The sequence below is a fragment of the Saccoglossus kowalevskii genome, chromosome 4, assembly GCF_978046115.1.
Source record: "Saccoglossus kowalevskii chromosome 4, keSacKowa6.1, whole genome shotgun sequence".
Lineage (NCBI taxonomy): Eukaryota > Metazoa > Hemichordata > Enteropneusta > Harrimaniidae > Saccoglossus > Saccoglossus kowalevskii.
The window spans coordinates 11,191,302-11,208,477 of NC_140644.1; the positions used below are offsets into that span (position 1 = coordinate 11,191,302).

At 33.7% G+C, this 17,176-nt stretch overlaps 1 protein-coding gene across 1 annotated transcript in view; it reads left to right on the plus strand.

The window, feature by feature from the left end:
- Positions 1 to 17,176, plus strand: part of LOC102809259 (uncharacterized) — an 83,016-nt gene that overhangs the window by 16,494 nt on the left and 49,346 nt on the right. The window lies entirely within an intron of this gene.

Here is a 17,176-nt window from a genome sequence, read left to right on the forward strand (position 1 = left end):
CTTTCCTTTCTCGTATATACATATCTTGAATATAGATAATCAGATTTAGGCGTTTATGTTTATTTTGCGTGGAAAATAGATCATAATATTTTTCATTTTACAACATTAATTATTCAAGTTTATTTTTAGAATGATATTAAGTTTAATTAAGCTGCACTAGTAATTGGTTGATACGTTTATATTTAAGAATCCAACGAGAACCTGCCAGGTTGAGGCATTCTGACGAAATGCCAGTACAATGGATATTCTACCAAGATCGTATATATCCAATAATTTTAATACAATAGGCTATACTAGGGAGACATCATATGTCTCAATTGCACGTGCCCGTGAATACACAGATAACTGGTTTATACCCCCCCAACTTTATTGCAGAATTCGATAATGGGGTTGGGAGATGAGGTGTGCAACCTAGCCATGCTACTTAGTTTGAGGTATTGAAACAACGGATAATGTCCAACTTATACCCAAAATAAACCTAGTCTATTGTCATACTAAATACACCTACCAACAATATAGATAACTATTTCCTGTTCTTATTTTGTTCACACGAGAAAACCCCCATGAACAAGAGGCAATACCTACGATCCAGTTATAATGTACAATAGTTAGAAGACCAGCTTTCCCAGATAAAGCTAATATCCCCAGGGCCGAAACCTTATGATAAATACCGGAGAAAAGGGTTGATTACAGCAAAAGCCTACCAGGCCAATGATTTCAGGGATGGTTAAAGTTAGACCAGAAGCTGATCCCTGGACGATTTCTAGCGTAGTAAGGGTCCCATAATGTGTGGAAGACTGAACTTGCTTCACCTTTACCGACTGAACAAGCTTATATTGGGTATTAGTTTCTTCCAAGGAAAATAATGAAAGAGCCTCCCTAGCCTTACACAATGTGTAGCCTTACTGATGTTTTAGAAGGGTCTTAGAAGGGTTTTATTTCTTATAAGGGTCTTAGAAGGGTCTTATTTCTTATAAGGGTCTTAGTAAGGTCTTATTTCGTATAAGGGTCTTAGAAGGGTCTTATTTCTTATAAGGGTCTTAGAAGGGTCTTATTTCTTATAAGGGTCTTAGTAAGGTCTTATTTCTTATAAGGGTCTTAGAAGGGTCTTATTTCTTATAAGGGTCTTAGAAGAGTCTTATTTCTTATAAGGGTCTTAGAAGGGTCTTATTTCTTATAAGGGTCTTATTTCTTATAAGGGTTTTAGTAAGGTCTTATTTCTTATAAGGGTCTTAGAAGGGTCTTATTTCTTATAAGGGTCATAGAAGGGTCTTATTTCTTATAATGGTCTTAGAAGGGTCTTATTTCTTATAAGGGTCTTAGAAGGGTCTTATTTCTTATAAGGGTCTTAGAATGGTTTTATTTCTTATAAGGGTCTTAGAAGGGTCTTATTTCTTATAAGGGTCTTAGTAAGGTCTTATTTCTTATAAGGGTCTTAGAAGGGTCTTATTTCTTATAAGGGTCTTACAAAGGTTTTATTTCTTATAAGGGTCTTAGAAGGGTCTTATTTCTTATAAGGGTCTTAGTAAGGTCTTATTTCTTATAAGGGTCTTAGAAGGGTCTTATTTCTTATAAGGGTCTTAGAAGGGTCTTATTTCTTATAAGGGTCTTAGAAAGGTTTTATTTCTAATAAGGGTCTTAGAAGGGTCTTATTTCTTATAAGGGTCTTAGAAGGGTCTTATTTCTTATAAGGGTCTTAGAAGGGTCTTATTTCTTATAAGGGTCTTAGAAGGGTCTTACTTCTTAGAAGGGTCTTATTTCTTATAAGGGTCTTAGAAGGGTCTTATTTCTTATAAGGGTCTTAGAAGGGTTTTATTTCTTATAAGGGTCTTAGAAGGGTCTTATTTCTTATAAGGGTCTTAGTAAGGTCTTATTTCTTATAAGGGTCTTAGAAGGGTCTTATTTCTTATAAGGGTCTTAGAAGGGTCTTATTTCTTATAAGGGTCTTAGAAAGGTTTTATTTCTAATAAGGGTCTTAGAAGGGTCTTATTTCTTATAAGGGTCTTAGAAGGGTCTTATTTCTTATAAGGGTCTTAGAAGGGTCTTATTTCTTATAAGGGTCTTAGAAGGGTCTTACTTCTTAGAAGGGTCTTATTTCTTATAAGGGTCTTAGAAGGGTCTTATTTCTTATAAGGGTCTTAGAAGGGTCTTATTTTTTATAAGGGTCTTAGAAGGGTCTTATTTATTATAAGGGTCTTAGAAGGGTCTTATTCCTTATAAGGGTCTTAGAAGGGTCTTATTTCTTATAAGGGTCTTAGTAAGGTCTTATTTCTTATAAGGGTCTTAGAAGGGTCTTATTTCTTATAAGGGTCTTAGTAAGGTCTTATTTCTTATAAGGGTCTTAGAAGGGTCTTATTTCTTATAAGGGTCTTAGTAAGGTCTTATTTCTTATAAGGGTCTTAGTAAGGTCTTATTTCTTATAAGGGTCTTAGAAGGGTCTTATTTCTTATAAGGGTCTTAGAAGGGTCTTATTTCTTATAAGGGTCTTAGAAGGGTCTTATTTCTTATAAGGGTCTTAGAAGGGTCTTATTTCTTATAGGGGTCTTAGAAGGGTCTTATTTCTTATAAGGGTCTTAGAAAGGTCTTATTTCTCATAAGGGTCTTAGAAGGGTCTTATTTCTTATAAGGGTCTTAGTAAGGTCTTATTTCTTATAAGGGTCTTATTTCTTATAAGGGTCTTAGAAGGGTCTTATTTCTTTTAAGGGTCTTATTTCTTATAAGGGTCTTAGAAGGGTCTTATTTCTTATAAGGGTCTTAGAAGGGTCTTATTTCTTATAAGGGTCTTAGAAGGGTCTTATTTCTTATAAGGGTCTTAGAAGGGTCTTATATCTTATAAGGGTCTTACAAAGGTTTTATTTCTTATAAGGGTCTTAGAAGGGTCTTATTTCTTATAAGGGTCTTAGTAAGGTCTTATTTCTTATAAGGGTCTTAGAAGGGTCTTATTTCTTATAAGGGTCTTAGAAGGGTCTTATTCCTTATAAGGGTCTTAGAAGGGTCTTATTTCTTATAAGGGTCTTAGTAAGGTCTTATTTCTTATAAGGGTCTTAGAAGGGTCTTATTTCTTATAAGGGTCTTAGTAAGGTCTTATTTCTTATAAGGGTCTTAGAAGGGTCTTATTTCTTATAAGGGTCTTAGTAAGGTCTTATTTCTTATAAGGGTCTTAGTAAGGTCTTATTTCTTATAAGGGTCTTAGTAAGGTCTTATTTCTTATAAGGGTCTTAGAAGGGTCTTATTTCTTATAAGGGTCTTAGAAGGGTCTTATTTCTTATAAGGGTCTTAGAAGGGTCTTATTTCTTATAAGGGTCTTAGAAGGGTCTTATTTCTTATAAGGGTCTTAGAAGGGTCTTATTTCTTATAAGGGTCTTAGAAAGGTTTTATTTCTTATAAGGGTCTTAGAAGGGTCTTATTTCTTATAAGGGTCTTAGTAAGGTCTTATTTCTTATAAGGGTCTTAGAAGGGTCTTATTTCTTATAAGGGTCTTAGAAGGGTCTTATTTCTTATAAGGGTCTTAGAAGGGTCTTATTTCTTATAAGGGTCTTAGAAGGGTCTTATTTCTTATAGGGGTCTTAGAAGGGTCTTATTTCTTATAAGGGTCTTAGAAAGGTCTTATTTCTCATAAGGGTCTTAGAAGGGTCTTATTTCTTATAAGGGTCTTAGTAAGGTCTTATTTCTTATAAGGGTCTTATTTCTTATAAGGGTCTTAGAAGGGTCTTATTTCTTTTAAGGGTCTTATTTCTTATAAGGGTCTTAGAAGGGTCTTATTTCTTATAAGGGTCTTAGAAGGGTCTTATTTCTTATAAGGGTCTTAGAAGGGTCTTATTTCTTATAAGGGTCTTAGAAGGGTCTTATTTCTTATAAGGGTCTTACAAAGGTTTTATTTCTTATAAGGGTCTTAGAAGGGTCTTATTTCTTATAAGGGTCTTAGTAAGGTCTTATTTCTTATAAGGGTCTTAGAAGGGTCTTATTTCTTATAAGGGTCTTAGAAGGGTCTTATTTCTTATAAGGGTCTTAGTAAGGTCTTATTTCTTATAAGGGTCTTAGAAGGGTCTTATTTCTTATAAGGGTCTTAGAAGGGTCTTATTTCTTTTAAGGGTCTTATTTCTTATAAGGGTCTTAGAAGGGTCTTATTTCTTATAAGGGTCTTAGAAGGGTCTTATTTCTTATAAGGGTCTTAGAAGGGTCTTATTTCTTATAAGGGTCTTAGAAGGGTCTTATTCCTTATAAGGGTCTTAGAAGGGTCTTATTTCTTATAAGGGTCTTAGTAAGGTCTTATTTCTTATAAGGGTCTTAGAAGGGTCTTATTTCTTATAAGGGTCTTAGTAAGGTCTTATTTCTTATAAGGGTCTTAGAAGGGTCTTATTTCTTATAAGGGTCTTAGTAAGGTCTTATTTCTTATAAGGGTCTTAGTAAGGTCTTATTTCTTATAAGGGTCTTAGTAAGGTCTTATTTCTTATAAGGGTCTTAGAAGGGTCTTATTTCTTATAAGGGTCTTAGAAGGGTCTTATTTCTTATAAGGGTCTTAGAAGGGTCTTATTTCTTATAAGGGTCTTAGAAGGGTCTTATTTCTTATAAGGGTCTTAGAAGGGTCTTATTTCTTATAAGGGTCTTAGAAAGGTTTTATTTCTTATAAGGGTCTTAGAAGGGTCTTATTTCTTATAAGGGTCTTAGTAAGGTCTTATTTCTTATAAGGGTCTTAGAAGGGTCTTATTTCTTATAAGGGTCTTAGAAGGGTCTTATTTCTTTTAAGGGTCTTATTTCTTATAAGGGTCTTAGAAGGGTCTTATTTCTTATAAGGGTCTTAGAAGGGTCTTATTTCTTATAAGGGTCTTAGAAGGGTCTTATTTCTTATAAGGGTCTTAGTAAGGTCTTATTTCTTATAAGGGTCTTAGAAGGGTCTTATTTCTTATAAGGGTCTTAGAAGGGTCTTATTTCTTAGAAGGGTCTTAGAAGGGTCTTATTTCTTAGAAGGGTCTTATTTCTTATAAGGGTCTTAGAAGGGTCTTATTTCTTATAAGGGTCTTAGAAGGGTCTTACTTCTTAGAAGGGTCTTATTTCTTATAAGGGTCTTAGAAGGGTCTTATTTCTTATAAGGGTCTTAGAAGGGTCTTATTTCTTATAAGGGTCTTAGAAGGGTCTTACTTCTTAGAAGGGTCTTATTTCTTATAAGGGTCTTAGAAGGGTCTTATTTCTTATAAGGGTCTTAGAAGGGTCTTATTTCTTATAAGGGTCTTAGAAGGGTCTTATTTATTATAAGGGTCTTAGAAGGGTCTTATTCCTTATAAGGGTCTTAGAAGGGTCTTATTTCTTATAAGGGTCTTAGTAAGGTCTTATTTCTTATAAGGGTCTTAGTAAGGTCTTATTTCTTATAAGGGTCTTAGTAAGGTCTTATTTCTTATAAGGGTCTTAGAAGGGTCTTATTTCTTATAAGGGTCTTATTTCTTATAAGGGTCTTAGAAGGGTCTTATTTCTTATAAGGGTCTTAGAAGGGTCTTATTTCTTATAAGGGTCTTAGAAGGGTCTTATTTCTTATAAGGGTCTTAGTAAGGTCTTATTTCTTATAAGGGTCTTATTTCTTATAAGGGTCTTAGAAGGGTCTTATTTCTTTTAAGGGTATTATTTCTTATAAGGGTCTTAGAAGGGTCTTATTTCTTATAAGGGTCTTAGAAGGGTCTTATTTCTTAGAAGGGTCTTATTTCTTATAAGGGTCTTAGAAGGGTCTTATTTCTTATAAGGGTCTTAGAAGGGTCTTATTTCTTATAAGGGTCTTAGAAGGGTCTTACTTCTTAGAAGGGTCTTATTTCTTATAAGGGTCTTAGAAGGGTCTTATTTCTTATAAGGGTCTTAGAAGGGTCTTATTTCTTATAAGGGTCTTAGAAGGGTCTTACTTCTTAGAAGGGTCTTATTTCTTATAAGGGTCTTAGAAGGGTCTTATTTCTTATAAGGGTCTTAGAAGGGTCTTATTTCTAATAAGGGTCTTAGAAGGGTCTTATTTATTATAAGGGTCTTAGAAGGGTCTTATTCCTTATAAGGGTCTTAGAAGGGTCTTATTTCTTATAAGGGTCTTAGTAAGGTCTTATTTCTTATAAGGGTCTTAGAAGGGTCTTATTTCTTATAAGGGTCTTAGTAAGGTCTTATTTCTTATAAGGGTCTTAGTAAGGTCTTATTTCTTATAAGGGTCTTAGTAAGGTCTTATTTCTTATAAGGGTCTTAGAAGGGTCTTATTTCTTATAAGGGTCTTATTTCTTATAAGGGTCTTAGAAGGGTCTTATTTCTTATAAGGGTCTTAGAAGGGTCTTATTTCTTATAAGGGTCTTAGAAGGGTCTTATTTCTTATAAGGGTCTTAGTAAGGTCTTATTTCTTATAAGGGTCTTATTTCTTATAAGGGTCTTAGAAGGGTCTTATTTCTTATAAGGGTCTTAGAAGGGTCTTATTTCTTATAAGGGTCTTAGTAAGGTCTTATTTCTTATAAGGGTCTTAGAAGGGTCTTATTTCTTATAAGGGTCTTAGTAAGGTCTTATTTCTTATAAGGGTCTTAGTAAGGTCTTATTTCTTATAAGGGTCTTAGTAAGGTCTTATTTCTTATAAGGGTCTTAGAAGGGTCTTATTTCTTATAAGGGTCTTATTTCTTATAAGGGTCTTAGAAGGGTCTTATTTCTTATAAGGGTCTTAGAAGGGTCTTATTTCTTATAAGGGTCTTAGAAGGGTCTTATTTCTTATAAGGGTCTTAGTAAGGTCTTATTTCTTATAAGGGTCTTATTTCTTATAAGGGTCTTAGAAGGGTCTTATTTCTTTTAAGGGTCTTATTTCTTATAAGGGTCTTAGAAGGGTCTTATTTCTTATAAGGGTCTTAGAAGGGTCTTATTTCTTAGAAGGGTCTTATTTCTTATAAGGGTCTTAGAAGGGTCTTATTTCTTATAAGGGTCTTAGAAGGGTCTTATTTCTTATAAGGGTCTTAGAAGGGTCTTACTTCTTAGAAGGGTCTTATTTCTTATAAGGGTCTTAGAAGGGTCTTATTTCTTATAAGGGTCTTAGAAGGGTCTTATTTCTTATAAGGGTCTTAGAAGGGTCTTACTTCTTAGAAGGGTCTTATTTCTTATAAGGGTCTTAGAAGGGTCTTATTTCTTATAAGGGTCTTAGAAGGGTCTTATTTCTAATAAGGGTCTTAGAAGGGTCTTATTTATTATAAGGGTCTTAGAAGGGTCTTATTCCTTATAAGGGTCTTAGAAGGGTCTTATTTCTTATAAGGGTCTTAGTAAGGTCTTATTTCTTATAAGGGTCTTAGAAGGGTCTTATTTCTTATAAGGGTCTTAGTAAGGTCTTATTTCTTATAAGGGTCTTAGTAAGGTCTTATTTCTTATAAGGGTCTTAGTAAGGTCTTATTTCTTATAAGGGTCTTAGAAGGGTCTTATTTCTTATAAGGGTCTTATTTCTTATAAGGGTCTTAGAAGGGTCTTATTTCTTATAAGGGTCTTAGAAGGGTCTTATTTCTTATAAGGGTCTTAGAAGGGTCTTATTTCTTATAAGGGTCTTAGTAAGGTCTTATTTCTTATAAGGGTATTATTTCTTATAAGGGTCTTAGAAGGGTCTTATTTCTTATAAGGGTCTTAGAAGGGTCTTATTTCTTATAAGGGTCTTAGAAGGGTCTTATTCCTTATAAGGGTCTTAGTAAGGTCTTATTTCTTATAAGGGTCTTAGAAGGGTCTTATTTCTTATAAGGGTCTTAGAAGGGTCTTATTTCTTATAAGGGTCTTAGAAGGGTCTTATTTCTTAGAAGGGTCTTATTTCTTATAAGGGTCTTAGAAGGGTCTTATTTCTTATAAGGGTCTTAGAAGGGTCTTATTTCTTATAAGGGTCTTAGAAGGGTCTTACTTCTTAGAAGGGTCTTATTTCTTATAAGGGTCTTAGAAGGGTCTTATTTCTTATAAGGGTCTTAGAAGGGTCTTATTTCTTATAACGGTCTTAGAAGGGTCTTACTTCTTAGAAGGGTCTTATTTCTTATAAGGGTCTTAGAAGGGTCTTATTTCTTATAAGGGTCTTAGAAGGGTCTTATTTCTTATAAGGGTCTTAGAAGGGTCTTATTTATTATAAGGGTCTTAGAAGGGTCTTATTCCTTATAAGGGTCTTAGAAGGGTCTTATTTCTTATAAGGGTCTTAGTAAGGTCTTATTTCTTATAAGGGTCTTAGAAGGGTCTTATTTCTTATAAGGGTCTTAGTAAGGTCTTATTTCTTATAAGGGTCTTAGAAGGGTCTTATTTCTTATAAGGGTCTTAGTAAGGTCTTATTTCTTATAAGGGTCTTAGTAAGGTCTTATTTCTTATAAGGGTCTTAGTAAGGTCTTATTTCTTATAAGGGTCTTAGAAGGGTCTTATTTCTTATAAGGGTCTTATTTCTTATAAGGGTCTTAGAAGGGTCTTATTTCTTATAAGGGTCTTAGAAGGGTCTTATTTCTTATAAGGGTCTTAGAAGGGTCTTATTTCTTATAAGGGTCTTAGAAGGGTCTTATTCCTTATAAGGGTCTTAGTAAGGTCTTATTTCTTATAAGGGTCTTAGAAGGGTCTTATTTCTTATAAGGGTCTTAGAAGGGTCTTATTTCTTATAAGGGTCTTAGAAGGGTCTTATTTCTTAGAAGGGTCTTATTTCTTATAAGGGTCTTAGAAGGGTCTTATTTCTTATAAGGGTCTTAGAAGGGTCTTATTTCTTATAAGGGTCTTAGAAGGGTCTTACTTCTTAGAAGGGTCTTATTTCTTATAAGGGTCTTAGAAGGGTCTTATTTCTTATAAGGGTCTTAGAAGGGTCTTATTTCTTATAACGGTCTTAGAAGGGTCTTACTTCTTAGAAGGGTCTTATTTCTTATAAGGGTCTTAGAAGGGTCTTATTTCTTATAAGGGTCTTAGAAGGGTCTTATTTCTTATAAGGGTCTTAGAAGGGTCTTATTTATTATAAGGGTCTTAGAAGGGTCTTATTCCTTATAAGGGTCTTAGAAGGGTCTTATTTCTTATAAGGGTCTTAGTAAGGTCTTATTTCTTATAAGGGTCTTAGAAGGGTCTTATTTCTTATAAGGGTCTTAGTAAGGTCTTATTTCTTATAAGGGTCTTAGAAGGGTCTTATTTCTTATAAGGGTCTTAGTAAGGTCTTATTTCTTATAAGGGTCTTAGTAAGGTCTTATTTCTTATAAGGGTCTTAGTAAGGTCTTATTTCTTATAAGGGTCTTAGAAGGGTCTTATTTCTTATAAGGGTCTTATTTCTTATAAGGGTCTTAGAAGGGTCTTATTTCTTATAAGGGTCTTAGAAGGGTCTTATTTCTTATAAGGGTCTTAGAAGGGTCTTATTTCTTATAAGGGTCTTAGTAAGGTCTTATTTCTTATAAGGGTCTTATTTCTTATAAGGGTCTTAGAAGGGTCTTATTTCTTTTAAGGGTCTTATTTCTTATAAGGGTCTTAGAAGGGTCTTATTTCTTATAAGGGTCTTAGAAGGGTCTTATTTCTTATAAGGGTCTTAGAAGGGTCTTATTTCTTATAAGGGTCTTAGTAAGGTCTTATTTCTTATAAGGGTCTTAGAAGGGTCTTATTTCTTATAAGGGTCTTAGAAGGGTCTTATTTCTTATAAGGGTCTTAGTAAGGTCTTATTTCTTATAAGGGTCTTAGAAGGGTCTTATTTCTTATAAGGGTCTTAGAAGGGTCTTATTTCTTATAAGGGTCTTAGTAAGGTCTTATTTCTTATAAGGGTCTTAGAAGGGTCTTATTTCTTATAAGGGTCTTAGAAGGGTCTTATTTCTTATAAGAGTCTTAGAAGGGTCTTATTTCTTATAAGGGTCTTAGAAGGGTCTTATTTCTTATAAGGGTCTTAGAAGGGTCTTATTTCTTATAAGGGTCTTAGAAGGGTCTTATTTCTTATAAGGGTCTTAGAAGGGTCTTACTTCTTATAAGGGTCTTAGAAGGGTCTTATTTCTTATAAGGGTCTTAGTAAGGTCTTATTTCTTATATGGGTCTTAGAAGGGTCTTATTTCTTATAAGGGTCTTAGTAAGGTCTTATTTCTTATAAGAGTCTTAGAAGGGTCTTATTTCTTATAAGGGTCTTAGAAGGGTCTTATTTCTCATAAGGGTCTTATAAGGGTCTTAGAAGGGTCTTATTCCTTATAAGGGTCTTAGAAGGGTATTATTTCTTATAAGGGTCTTAGAAGGGTCTTATTTCTTATAAGGGTCTTAGAAGGGTCTTATTTCTTATAAGGGCCTTAGAAGGGTCTTATTTCTTATAAGGGTCTTAGAAGGGTCTTATTTCTTATAAGGGTCTTAGAAGGGTCTTATTTCTTATAAGGGTCTTAGAAAGGTCTTATTTCTTAGAAGGGTCTTAGCAAGGTCTTATTTCTTATAAGGTTCTTAGAAGGGTCTCATTTCTTATAAGGGTCTTAGAAGGGTCTCATTTCTTATAAGGGTCTTAGTAAGGTCTTATTTCTTATAAGGGTCTTATAAGGGTCTCATTTCTAATAAGGGTCTTAGAAGGGTCTTATTTCTTATAAGGGTCTTAGTAAGGTCTTATTTCTTATAAGGGTCTTAGAAGGGTCTTATTTCTTATAAGGGTCTTAGAAGGGTCTTATTTCTTATAAGGGTCTTAGAAGGGTCTTATTTCTTATAAGGGTCTTAGTAAGGTCTTATTTCTTATAAGGGTCTTAGAAGGGTCTTATTTCTTATAAGGGTCTTAGAAGGGTCTTATTTCTTATAAGGGTCTTAGTAAGGTCTTATTTCTTATAAGGGTCTTAGAAGGGTCTTATTTCTTATAAGGGTCTTAGAAGGGTCTTATTTCTTTTAAGGGTCTTATTTCTTATAAGGGTCTTAGAAGGGTCTTATTTCTTATAAGGGTCTTAGAAGGGTCTTATTTCTTATAAGGGTCTTAGAAGGGTCTTATTCCTTATAAGGGTCTTAGAAGGGTCTTATTTCTTATAAGGGTCTTAGTAAGGTCTTATTTCTTATAAGGGTCTTAGAAGGGTCTTATTTCTTATAAGGGTCTTAGTAAGGTCTTATTTCTTATAAGGGTCTTAGAAGGGTCTTATTTCTTATAAGGGTCTTAGTAAGGTCTTATTTCTTATAAGGGTCTTAGTAAGGTCTTATTTCTTATAAGGGTCTTAGTAAGGTCTTATTTCTTATAAGGGTCTTAGAAGGGTCTTATTTCTTATAAGGGTCTTAGAAGGGTCTTATTTCTTATAAGGGTCTTAGAAGGGTCTTATTTCTTATAAGGGTCTTAGAAGGGTCTTATTTCTTATAAGGGTCTTAGAAGGGTCTTATTTCTTATAAGGGTCTTAGAAAGGTTTTATTTCTTATAAGGGTCTTAGAAGGGTCTTATTTCTTATAAGGGTCTTAGTAAGGTCTTATTTCTTATAAGGGTCTTAGAAGGGTCTTATTTCTTATAAGGGTCTTAGAAGGGTCTTATTTCTTTTAAGGGTCTTATTTCTTATAAGGGTCTTAGAAGGGTCTTATTTCTTATAAGGGTCTTAGAAGGGTCTTATTTCTTATAAGGGTCTTAGAAGGGTCTTATTTCTTATAAGGGTCTTAGTAAGGTCTTATTTCTTATAAGGGTCTTAGAAGGGTCTTATTTCTTATAAGGGTCTTAGAAGGGTCTTATTTCTTAGAAGGGTCTTAGAAGGGTCTTATTTCTTAGAAGGGTCTTATTTCTTATAAGGGTCTTAGAAGGGTCTTATTTCTTATAAGGGTCTTAGAAGGGTCTTACTTCTTAGAAGGGTCTTATTTCTTATAAGGGTCTTAGAAGGGTCTTATTTCTTATAAGGGTCTTAGAAGGGTCTTATTTCTTATAAGGGTCTTAGAAGGGTCTTACTTCTTAGAAGGGTCTTATTTCTTATAAGGGTCTTAGAAGGGTCTTATTTCTTATAAGGGTCTTAGAAGGGTCTTATTTCTTATAAGGGTCTTAGAAGGGTCTTATTTATTATAAGGGTCTTAGAAGGGTCTTATTCCTTATAAGGGTCTTAGAAGGGTCTTATTTCTTATAAGGGTCTTAGTAAGGTCTTATTTCTTATAAGGGTCTTAGTAAGGTCTTATTTCTTATAAGGGTCTTAGTAAGGTCTTATTTCTTATAAGGGTCTTAGAAGGGTCTTATTTCTTATAAGGGTCTTATTTCTTATAAGGGTCTTAGAAGGGTCTTATTTCTTATAAGGGTCTTAGAAGGGTCTTATTTCTTATAAGGGTCTTAGAAGGGTCTTATTTCTTATAAGGGTCTTAGTAAGGTCTTATTTCTTATAAGGGTCTTATTTCTTATAAGGGTCTTAGAAGGGTCTTATTTCTTTTAAGGGTCTTATTTCTTATAAGGGTCTTAGAAGGGTCTTATTTCTTATAAGGGTCTTAGAAGGGTCTTATTTCTTAGAAGGGTCTTATTTCTTATAAGGGTCTTAGAAGGGTCTTATTTCTTATAAGGGTCTTAGAAGGGTCTTATTTCTTATTAGGGTCTTAGAAGGGTCTTCCTTCTTAGAAGGGTCTTATTTCTTATAAGGGTCTTAGAAGGGTCTTATTTCTTATAAGGGTCTTAGAAGGGTCTTATTTCTTATAAGGGTCTTAGAAGGGTCTTACTTCTTAGAAGGGTCTTATTTCTTATAAGGGTCTTAGAAGGGTCTTATTTCTTATAAGGGTCTTAGAAGGGTCTTATTTCTAATAAGGGTCTTAGAAGGGTCTTATTTATTATAAGGGTCTTAGAAGGGTCTTATTCCTTATAAGGGTCTTAGAAGGGTCTTATTTCTTATAAGGGTCTTAGTAAGGTCTTATTTCTTATAAGGGTCTTAGAAGGGTCTTATTTCTTATAAGGGTCTTAGTAAGGTCTTATTTCTTATAAGGGTCTTAGTAAGGTCTTATTTCTTATAAGGGTCTTAGTAAGGTCTTATTTCTTATAAGGGTCTTAGAAGGGTCTTATTTCTTATAAGGGTCTTATTTCTTATAAGGGTCTTAGAAGGGTCTTATTTCTTATAAGGGTCTTAGAAGGGTCTTATTTCTTATAAGGGTCTTAGAAGGGTCTTATTTCTTATAAGGGTCTTAGTAAGGTCTTATTTCTTATAAGGGTCTTATTTCTTATAAGGGTCTTAGAAGGGTCTTATTTCTTATAAGGGTCTTAGAAGGGTCTTATTTCTTATAAGGGTCTTAGTAAGGTCTTATTTCTTATAAGGGTCTTAGAAGGGTCTTATTTCTTATAAGGGTCTTAGTAAGGTCTTATTTCTTATAAGGGTCTTAGTAAGGTCTTATTTCTTATAAGGGTCTTAGTAAGGTCTTATTTCTTATAAGGGTCTTAGAAGGGTCTTATTTCTTATAAGGGTCTTATTTCTTATAAGGGTCTTAGAAGGGTCTTATTTCTTATAAGGGTCTTAGAAGGGTCTTATTTCTTATAAGGGTCTTAGAAGGGTCTTATTTCTTATAAGGGTCTTAGTAAGGTCTTATTTCTTATAAGGGTCTTATTTCTTATAAGGGTCTTAGAAGGGTCTTATTTCTTATAAGGGTCTTAGAAGGGTCTTATTTCTTATAAGGGTCTTAGAAGGGTCTTATTTCTTATAAGGGTCTTAGAAGGGTCTTATTTCTTATAAGGGTCTTAGAAGGGTCTTATTTCTTATAAGGGTCTTAGAAGGGTCTTACTTCTTAGAAGGGTCTTATTTCTTATAAGGGTCTTAGAAGGGTCTTATTTCTTATAAGGGTCTTAGAAGGGTCTTATTTCTTATAAGGGTCTTAGAAGGGTCTTACTTCTTAGAAGGGTCTTATTTCTTATAAGGGTCTTAGAAGGGTCTTATTTCTTATAAGGGTCTTAGAAGGGTCTTATTTCTAATAAGGGTCTTAGAAGGGTCTTATTTATTATAAGGGTCTTAGAAGGGTCTTATTCCTTATAAGGGTCTTAGAAGGGTCTTATTTCTTATAAGGGTCTTAGTAAGGTCTTATTTCTTATAAGGGTCTTAGAAGGGTCTTATTTCTTATAAGGGTCTTAGTAAGGTCTTATTTCTTATAAGGGTCTTAGTAAGGTCTTATTTCTTATAAGGGTCTTAGTAAGGTCTTATTTCTTATAAGGGTCTTAGAAGGGTCTTATTTCTTATAAGGGTCTTATTTCTTATAAGGGTCTTAGAAGGGTCTTATTTCTTATAAGGGTCTTAGAAGGGTCTTATTTCTTATAAGGGTCTTAGAAGGGTCTTATTTCTTATAAGGGTCTTAGTAAGGTCTTATTTCTTATAAGGGTATTATTTCTTATAAGGGTCTTAGAAGGGTCTTATTTCTTATAAGGGTCTTAGAAGGGTCTTATTTCTTATAAGGGTCTTAGAAGGGTCTTATTCCTTATAAGGGTCTTAGTAAGGTCTTATTTCTTATAAGCGTCTTAGAAGGGTCTTATTTCTTATAAGGGTCTTAGAAGGGTCTTATTTCTTATAAGGGTCTTAGAAGGGTCTTATTTCTTAGAAGGGTCTTATTTCTTATAAGGGTCTTAGAAGGGTCTTATTTCTTATAAGGGTCTTAGAAGGGTCTTATTTCTTATAAGGGTCTTAGAAGGGTCTTACTTCTTAGAAGGGTCTTATTTCTTATAAGGGTCTTAGAAGGGTCTTATTTCTTATAAGGGTCTTAGAAGGGTCTTATTTCTTATAACGGTCTTAGAAGGGTCTTACTTCTTAGAAGGGTCTTATTTCTTATAAGGGTCTTAGAAGGGTCTTATTTCTTATAAGGGTCTTAGAAGGGTCTTATTTCTTATAAGGGTCTTAGAAGGGTCTTATTTCTTATAAGGGTCTTAGAAGGGTCTTATTCCTTATAAGGGTCTTAGAAGGGTCTTATTTCTTATAAGGGTCTTAGTAAGGTCTTATTTCTTATAAGGGTCTTAGAAGGGTCTTATTTCTTATAAGGGTCTTAGTAAGGTCTTATTTCTTATAAGGGTCTTAGAAGGGTCTTATTTCTTATAAGGGTCTTAGTAAGGTCTTATTTCTTATAAGGGTCTTAGTAAGGTCTTATTTCTTATAAGGGTCTTAGTAAGGTCTTATTTCTTATAAGGGTCTTAGAAGGGTCTTATTTCTTATAAGGGTCTTATTTCTTATAAGGGTCTTAGAAGGGTCTTATTTCTTATAAGGGTCTTAGAAGGGTCTTATTTCTTATAAGGGTCTTAGAAGGGTCTTATTTCTTATAAGGGTCTTAGAAGGGTCTTATTCCTTATAAGGGTCTTAGTAAGGTCTTATTTCTTATAAGGGTCTTAGAAGGGTCTTATTTCTTATAAGGGTCTTAGAAGGGTCTTATTTCTTATAAGGGTCTTAGAAGGGTCTTATTTCTTAGAAGGGTCTTATTTCTTATAAGGGTCTTAGAAGGGTCTTATTTCTTATAAGGGTCTTAGAAGGGTCTTATTTCTTATAAGGGTCTTAGAAGGGTCTTACTTCTTAGAAGGGTCTTATTTCTTATAAGGGTCTTAGAAGGGTCTTATTTCTTATAAGGGTCTTAGAAGGGTCTTATTTCTTATAACGGTCTTAGAAGGGTCTTACTTCTTAGAAGGGTCTTATTTCTTATAAGGGTCTTAGAAGGGTCTTATTTCTTATAAGGGTCTTAGAAGGGTCTTATTTCTTATAAGGGTCTTAGAAGGGTCTTATTTATTATAAGGGTCTTAGAAGGGTCTTATTCCTTATAAGGGTCTTAGAAGGGTCTTATTTCTTATAAGGGTCTTAGTAAGGTCTTATTTCTTATAAGGGTCTTAGAAGGGTCTTATTTCTTATAAGGGTCTTAGTAAGGTCTTATTTCTTATAAGGGTCTTAGAAGGGTCTTATTTCTTATAAGGGTCTTAGTAAGGTCTTATTTCTTATAAGGGTCTTAGTAAGGTCTTATTTCTTATAAGGGTCTTAGTAAGGTCTTATTTCTTATAAGGGTCTTAGAAGGGTCTTATTTCTTATAAGGGTCTTATTTCTTATAAGGGTCTTAGAAGGGTCTTATTTCTTATAAGGGTCTTAGAAGGGTCTTATTTCTTATAAGGGTCTTAGAAGGGTCTTATTTCTTATAAGGGTCTTAGTAAGGTCTTATTTCTTATAAGGGTCTTATTTCTTATAAGGGTCTTAGAAGGGTCTTATTTCTTTTAAGGGTCTTATTTCTTATAAGGGTCTTAGAAGGGTCTTATTTCTTATAAGGGTCTTAGAAGGGTCTTATTTCTTATAAGGGTCTTAGAAGGGTCTTATTTCTTATAAGGGTCTTAGTAAGGTCTTATTTCTTATAAGGGTCTTAGAAGGGTCTTATTTCTTATAAGGGTCTTAGAAGGGTCTTATTTCTTATAAGGGTCTTAGTAAGGTCTTATTTCTTATAAGGGTCTTAGAAGGGTCTTATTTCTTATAAGGGTCTTAGAAGGGTCTTATTTCTTATAAGGGTCTTAGTAAGGTCTTATTTCTTATAAGGGTCTTAGAAGGGTCTTATTTCTTATAAGGGTCTTAGAAGGGTCTTATTTCTTATAAGAGTCTTAGAAGGGTCTTATTTCTTATAAGGGTCTTAGAAGGGTCTTATTTCTTATAAGGGTCTTAGAAGGGTCTTATTTCTTATAAGGGTCTTAGAAGGGTCTTATTTCTTATAAGGGTCTTAGAAGGGTCTTACTTCTTATAAGGGTCTTAGAAGGGTCTTATTTCTTATAAGGGTCTTAGTAAGGTCTTATTTCTTATATGGGTCTTAGAAGGGTCTTATTTCTTATAAGGGTCTTAGTAAGGTCTTATTTCTTATAAGAGTCTTAGAAGGGTCTTATTTCTTATAAGGGTCTTAGAAGGGTCTTATTTCTCATAAGGGTCTTATAAGGGTCTTAGAAGGGTCTTATTCCTTATAAGGGTCTTAGAAGGGTATTATTTCTTATAAGGGTCTTAGAAGGGTCTTATTTCTTATAAGGGTCTTAGAAGGGTCTTATTTCTTATAAGGGCCTTAGAAGGGTCTTATTTCTTATAAGGGTCTTAGAAGGGTCTTATTTCTTATAAGGGTCTTAGAAGGGTCTTATTTCTTATAAGGGTCTTAGAAAGGTCTTATTTCTTAGAAGGGTCTTAGCAAGGTCTTATTTCTTATAAGGTTCTTAGAAGGGTCTCATTTCTTATAAGGGTCTTAGAAGGGTCTCATTTCTTATAAGGGTCTTAGTAAGGTCTTATTTCTTATAAGGGTCTTATAAGGGTCTCATTTCTAATAAGGGTCTTAGAAGGGTCTTATTTCTTATAAGGGTCTT